Below are 6,037 nucleotides of genomic sequence, written 5' to 3'. Positions count from 1 at the left end.
ATTAAAAATTCCTGTTTATCGAGCTCAGAATTTGTGTAGAAAGCCTGTACATGACGAGAATCCTGTTTATATTTACAACTGAGGCTTAATTGGTTGGCGTTTTTTGAATAAAATAGTTTAAATCCTGACAATTCATGTATATACTGCTAAGAAAACTGTCTAATTGGGGTGGTAAAACTCTTGAAATACACAATGATCGTCCCGGGAAAGGATTAGGAATGTGTAAGAAACTCTTGAAATAAAAATAAATAGTCTTACTACATTTACTGCCGTGTTCAAGCACCAAGATTACAGGCAGAAAGCTGTGAAATGACGGGAATACTGATAATATTTACAATTCCGGAGACATTGGGAATTGTAAATATTGTCAGTATTTTGCTACACTCAGTTCAGGAGCTGCCCCCCGCCCCCGGGTTCCAGTGCACTCCCACAGCCGGCTGATCCCCGAAGGCCATGCCCCCCACCCCACTGCACGAATCTGTGCACGGGGCCTCTACTAAGGAAATAACTGAAGGAGATTTTCCTATTTTATGACCTGAGTAAGGATTATGTAGCTTAAGCATGATTGTTTGTGACTAACTACTCACCTAGGTTAAGTGGTTTCACTGAATTATCCCCTTCCCTAGCCCCGTTCATCCCTAACTCCAGGGAGACATCCCCACCTGGGGAAACGACCTTTCTCAGGGAGGTGGCCCTGGTCAGAACCCATAGCGCTAAGAAGGGGAGCAAACATATTAAGAACAAGATGCCATAGACGCCAGGTCCCTTGACACATAGACTGTGCAGATATTTCTTCCCGGCAGCGACTGCGTCAAGCAGCAAGGATGGAGCGGCTTCCTGCATCTCCGCCTTTCTTATTTTTTTAAACGTAGCGCGTGTAAATCGGCGGCCACCTCTCGGATTGGGTTGTTTAGGACTAGGAAGAAGACTGGCAAGCAATGATAGCATTGGCATTTAAATACATAAAATAAACGTCAAAAATATAAATCTTTGTTTTACTGTGGTTGCAAATATCAAGAAATTTCTATACGTCACACAGCACCAGAGTTCAGTTAGGGTTTTTCAAAATGCTGGCACGCCGAGCTCAAAAGGTTGGCCATCACTGTTGTAGAACATGATGCGGAGAGGAATATTTAAACTCATTTTCGTGGCAAGAGATACGACTGCTTTGGAGTTATTAAGTGTTAAATAATTGTTATGATTAGATGAACCATCAATAAAAATTCTTAATATTTCAGGAACAGTTTCGTGTCCAGTGCATTTAAGTTTTCTTGGATATTCATTTATTTCGATGAGCCAATTTAATTTGAAATAAAGCTCATGATTTAACTTTGCGTTGTTAACAGGAACTAGCATTAATTGGATTACGGCTATTGGTCCCTTTACATACTTTGACATAAGCCATTTAACTATGGTTTAGGAGGGAAAATATAAATCATTGACGTTTCATTGTCCTTAGTTTAAGGAAGGCAGGGTTTTCTAGATATAAGAGATTAGAAAAATTCTGGGTCTGTGCATACACTTAATAATAAATTTTAATGACATGGAAGGCATATTATTTCATTTTTTAAAAATATATGTTATTGACTTTTTTACAGAGAGGAAGGGAGAGGGATAGAGAGTTAGAAACATCGATGATGAGAGAGAAACATCGATCGGCCGCCTCCTGCACGCCCCCCACTGGGGATGTGCCCGCAACCCAGGTACATGCCCTTGACCGGAATCGAACCCGGGACCCTTCAGTCTGCAGGCCGACGCTCTATCCACTGAGCCAAACCGGCCACGGCCGAAGGCATATTATTTTAAATAAAGCATTGCTATTAATAAATCAATGAATAAATCATTGCGATTCTCTCTCATCACAATGTTTCTATGTCTGTCTTCCTTTCCCTTCCTCACTGAAATCAATAAAAATCTCTCCATGGTCCTGACCGGTGTGGCTCAATGGATAGAGCGTCGGCCTGCGGACTGAAGGGTCCCGGGTTCGATTCCCGTCAAGGGCATGTACCTGGGTTGCGGGCACATCCCCAGTGGGGGGCTGTGCAGGAGGCAGCTGATCGATGTTTCTCTCTCATCATCGATGTTTCTAACTATCTATCACTCTACCTTCCTCTCCAAAAAAAATCAGTAAAATATATTTTTAAAAATTCTCTCTTTATATAAAAGATTAAGGCACCGTTCGACCGGCAGCTATGACACACACTGACCACCAGGGGGCAGACGCTCAACACACAAGCATGGAAACATGGCACAGACTGACGGATCTCAGAGGGGTGCGTGAAAGGCAGCGGGGTCCCGTGCTGCCCCCCCCCTGCCATTTTTTCTGGGTCCTCACCCCCAAGCAGGTCTGTGGGGGCCACACCTGTGTCACGTAAGGGCTCCTGGACGGATGAACTGAACACCCCCCGTGTTACGTCTGCATGGCCCATGGGGGACCCTAAATACGGAGAAATAGCCCGGCCGGTGTGGCTCAGTGGTTAAGCGTCGACCTTGGAACCAGGTGGTCCAGGGTTCGATTACCGGTCGAGGGCACATGCCTGGGTTGCGGGCTCCATCCCCAGTAGGGGGCGTGCAGGAGGCAGCCGATCCGTGATTCTCTCTCCTCATGGATGTTTCTCTCTCCCTTCCTCTCTGAGATCAACAAACAAATATACTAAAGCCCTAGCTGGTGTTGCTCAGTGGTTAGAGCATCAGCCTGCAGACTGAAGGGTCCCGGGTTCGATTCCTGGTCAGGGGCACCTGCCCGGGTTGCGGGCTCCATCCCCTTGGGGGGGGGGCGTGCAGGAGAGCGGCTGATCCATGATTCCCTCTCATCACGGATGTTTCTCTCTCTCTCTCCCCCTTCCTCTCCCTTCCTCTCTCTGAATTCAACAAAAATATATAAAACAAAAATAAATTTAAGAAATATTTTTAAAAATGTTCTTAGCCCGGCCGGTGTGGCTCAGTGGTTAGTGTCGGCCTTGGAACCAGGAGGTCAGGGTTCGATTCCCGGTCAGGGGCACGTGCCCGGGTTGCGGGCTCCATCCCCAGTGGGGGGCGTGCGGGAGGCGGCCAATCCTTGATTCTCTCTCATCATGGATGTTTCTCTCTCTCTCTCTCCCTCCCTCTCTGAAATCAATCCTCTCTATATAAAAGCCTCATATGCAAAGTGTCCCCACGGGAGTGCGACCAGCCGGGAGCTCGACCGCTCGCTATGATGTGCGCTGGCCACCAGGGCGGCGACGTGGAGCGAAGGAAGGTATTGGCCGGCAGGCGGCAGCTGCGACAGCTCCTATCCGTGCACAAATTTCATGCACTGGGCCTCAGGTAAAAAATATATATATTTAAAAATATGCTTTTATTGATTTTTTTTTTCAGCGAGAGAGAGAAAGGGAGAGGGATAGAGAGTGAAACAGTGAAGAGAGAGAATCGCGGATCGGCTGCCTCCTGCGCGCCCCCTACCGGGGGACGGAGCCCGCAGCCCCAGCCCAACCACTGAGCCACCCCAGCCTGGCATCCCCATGGCAACTTCTGAGTGACACAGCCTGGGCCTCAGCCCAGAACGGGCTTTGGCTTAATGAACGGAGGTTGAGGGGAGAGAGCCTGGGACCCAAACTCTCCACGGAGGTGCGACTTCCTTTGCTCCTCCGATCGCCCCAAAGCCGAACCCTAGAAGGTAACCTCAATTGAGCAAACCGACCCCCCCTTGGCCTCGGAAACCATGAGCCAGCAAGACCCAGACACCCACACCCCCATTCTGGGCATGGGAGTCGCACATCGGGTGAGAAAAAAGAGACGAAAGAAAGAAAGAAAAAAAAAAGGTGTGAATAACCTCAAACCAGCCGGCACACAGGAGTCGGGGCCACAGGGGCTGGGCCGGCAGCCAAGATGCAGAGGGGAGGGTTCGGTTCACCATGGTCCCCCCAACATGGGACACGAGGGTCCCCCGTCCTTGGCTTACACAGACACGCCAGCAGGCACAGGCCGGCATTTCGAAACCGTTATTATGGTTATTATTTTTAATATATTTTTGTTGATTTCAATGATGGGAGAGAATCATGGACCGGCTGCCTCCTGCACGCCCCCTACTGGGGATGGAGCCCGCAACCCCGGGCCTGTGCCCCTGACCGGGAATCGAACCCTGACCTCCTGGCTCCTAGGTCGGCGCTAACCACTGAGCCACACCGGCCGGGCTAAGAACATTTTTTTAAATATTTCTTAAATTTATTTTTGTTTTATATATTTTTGTTGAATTCAGAGAGAGGAAGGGAGAGGAAGAGGGAGAGAAACATCCATGATGAGAGAGAATCATGGACCGGCTGCCTCCTGCACGCCCCCTACTGGGGATGGAGCCCGCAACCCGGGCCTGTGCCCTTGACCGGGAATCGAACCCGGGACCCTGCAGTCCGCAGGCCGATGCTCTATCCACTGGGCCACACCGGCCAGGGCATATTATTATTATTTTAAATTTTTTTTTATTGATTTCAAAGAAGAAGGAGAGAGAGAGAGAGCGAGAGAGAGAAACATCGATGATGAGAGAGAATCATGCATCGGCTGCCTCCTGCACGCCCCCTACTGGGGATCGGGCCCATAACCCGGGCATGTGCCCTTGACCGGGAATTGAACCCGTGACCTCTTGGCTCATAGGCCGACACTAACCACTGAGCCACACCGCCGGGCTAAGAACATTTTTTTAAAGATTTCTTAAATTTATTTTTGTTTCATATATTTTTGTTGAATTCAGAGAGGGGAAGGGAGAGGAAGAGGGAGAGAAACATCCATGATGGGAGAGAATCATGGACCGGCTGCCTCCTGCACGCCCCCCACTGGCCATCGAGCCCGCAACCCGGGCCTGTGGCCTTGACCGGGAATCGAACCCTGACCTCCTGGTTCCTAGGTCGACACTCTCTATATCTATCTATCGATCATCGATCATCGATCAATATCTCTAAACGAGGCTCTGGTTCTGTCCCAGCTACAGGCGGCAAGGTCTGCAGACAGGTTTCCCGGTCACCGCTGGGCGGGCCGGTGCTGCCATCTGGTGGGCAGACTCCGGGGCGGCAGCGAGACACCCTGCCAGTCACCCGGAGGCCCCGCCCCCCGCCCCCTCGGCTCCTCCCCCCCAGGAATGATCATCCCCGATGTCACCCATCATCTGTCCATCCATCCATCCATCCATCCATCCACCTATAGAAATGCTGCCTTCCGTGGCCCCGCCCACCACCGCGCCCCCATGGGGCCCCAACTCCGCGCTCTTGGGGACCCCATCTCGGCGCCCCCGGGATACCCATCGCCACGCCCCTATCGCACCCACGGGGACCCCATCTCCGCGCCCTAAGACCCCCAACTCCACGCCCCCTACCGCGCCCACGGGGACCCCATCTCCGCGGCCCCACCCGCCCTCAGGGACCCCATCTCCGCTCCCCCAACGCGCCCTCAGGGACCCCCATCTCTGCGCCCGATTGCGCCCTCAGGGACCCCATCTCCGCGCCCCCAACGCGCCCTCAGGGACCCCCATCTCCACACCCTATTGCCCCCTCAGGGACCCCTATCTCTGCGCCCGATCCCGCCCTCAGGGACCCCCCACTCCGCGCCCCCACCGCGCCCTTAGGAATCTCCCCATTTCCGTACTCCCATCGGGCCCGCAGGGAACCTCTGCGCATCACAAGGACCCCCATCTCTGCGCCCCGATCGCCCGCGGGGACCCCCCTCTCCGCGCTCCCACCGCGCCCTTAGGGATCCTCCCCCCCATTTCTGTGCCCCCATCGGGTCCGCAGGGAACCTCCCCCGAGTCACAAGGACCCCCCTTCCCTGCGCCCCGACTCATGGCCCACAGGGACCCCGCGATGTGGAAGTCCGGGGGTCGGGGGACCTTTCCCCCGCCCGCGCCCAGCTCGCGTCCAAAGGGCCCCGCGAGGGCGGGGTCAGAGATGAGGGAGGAGCTTCTTTAGAGGCGGGGCCAGGAAGGTATTTGGTTCAGAACAGGGGGCGTGGTCACGGCTGACGTGGGCGGGGCTTTCTGGCCTAGTGCGGTGGGCGGGGTCTGTAAGGGCGGGGC

This window comes from Myotis nattereri (genome assembly GCF_964212035.1).
Source record: "Myotis nattereri genome assembly, chromosome: Y".
NCBI lineage: Eukaryota > Metazoa > Chordata > Mammalia > Chiroptera > Vespertilionidae > Myotis > Myotis nattereri.
Note: the sequence above shows the minus strand (reverse complement) of the source record.